The following is a 1295-nucleotide window of genomic DNA, read 5'->3' as shown; positions in this document are numbered from 1 at the left end:
TTTCCCCTCTTCCAAGGCTGGACTCGAGAGTGATGGACTCAGGATTTGCTTTCAGGTATTTTGATAGCTGTTGGCATGGTTAGAATCAGTGTCAGTTCCCTCTCAAAGGCTACTAGATAAGGGGAGAAAACAAATTTATCCATCATTTTAGAACAATAGCTGGTTGTCTCCCTTAACTACAGGTGGGCACTACAGTATTAGAGACCAAGATTTGAAATCCTTCATCTGAGCAGCACGTTCTGGTTCAGTACAAAATCATCAATGAGAAAAAATTGTCTAAATAACTTTTTAAATAGACTTAAGCCTAGTGTCTGGGAAATGTAATCCCTTGAACTCTTAAAGAAATATACCGATGACTTAACCTTTGGTTATACTTTCCTTTTGGGTATTTGAAACCATACAGTTGGCCCAAATAAATCAATTTATTTTTACACTTAAGGTCATTTGAGGATCTGTTCCTCGGGGGTCACATGGGTGTGGGAGGAGCTCCTGGCTCCTTTCTTTTATCAGTTCCATCTATATGAAGAGAAGTCAAAGGTCCTGTTGGACATTGTCTGGATTCACATGGAAGCATGAATGAGATGTTTCCTCTGATTTGACCCTCCTCTTTGTAGTCTAGACACTGGTTCAAGTCCATCTCATGGGGTCTCCGTGTCCTCCTTGAACAAGAGCACAGATGACTCACCACAGCTATAAGACATTTTGAGAGATGTTCCATAGTCCCCTGGTACTTAGTCGACCTTGGAGGGCAAAGGGCAAAAACTGTCCTTTAAGTCCCTCTGACCACATTAGTATAAACCTCAAACTATGGCTGTTAAACATCCAATAACTTTAGTTCCACCAGTCTCGTACTTTTTATCATATGCTTTATAGATAAGGCTTATGTGAAAAAGCAAGTATTATATTGGCCCCTTTAATCTTTGGTTATACTTCCCTTTTGGGTGTTTAAGGACATACCATTGGACCAGATAAACTGATTTGTTTTCACTCTTGAGGTCGTTTGAGGATCTGTTCCTCAGGGGTCCCATGGGCTTGGGAGGAGCCCCTGGCTCCTTTCTTTTACCAGTTCCAACTATGTGAAGATAAGTCAAAGGACCTGCTCGACCATTGTTGGCTTCTATTGGAAGCATGGAGGAAATGATTCCTCCGTGTTGACCCTCCTCTTTATAGACTGGACACTGGTTCAAGTCCATCTGGTGGGGTCTCCTTGGCCTCCTTGATCAAGAGGTCAGATGACCCACCACCATTACAGGACATTTTGCGAGATGCTCATGATCCCTGGGAACTAATCGACC

The sequence above is a fragment of the Nannospalax galili genome, unplaced genomic scaffold (assembly GCF_000622305.1).
Source record: "Nannospalax galili isolate Female #2095 unplaced genomic scaffold, S.galili_v1.0 scaffold311, whole genome shotgun sequence".
Classification (NCBI taxonomy): Eukaryota; Metazoa; Chordata; class Mammalia; order Rodentia; family Spalacidae; genus Nannospalax; species Nannospalax galili.
Note: the sequence above shows the minus strand (reverse complement) of the source record.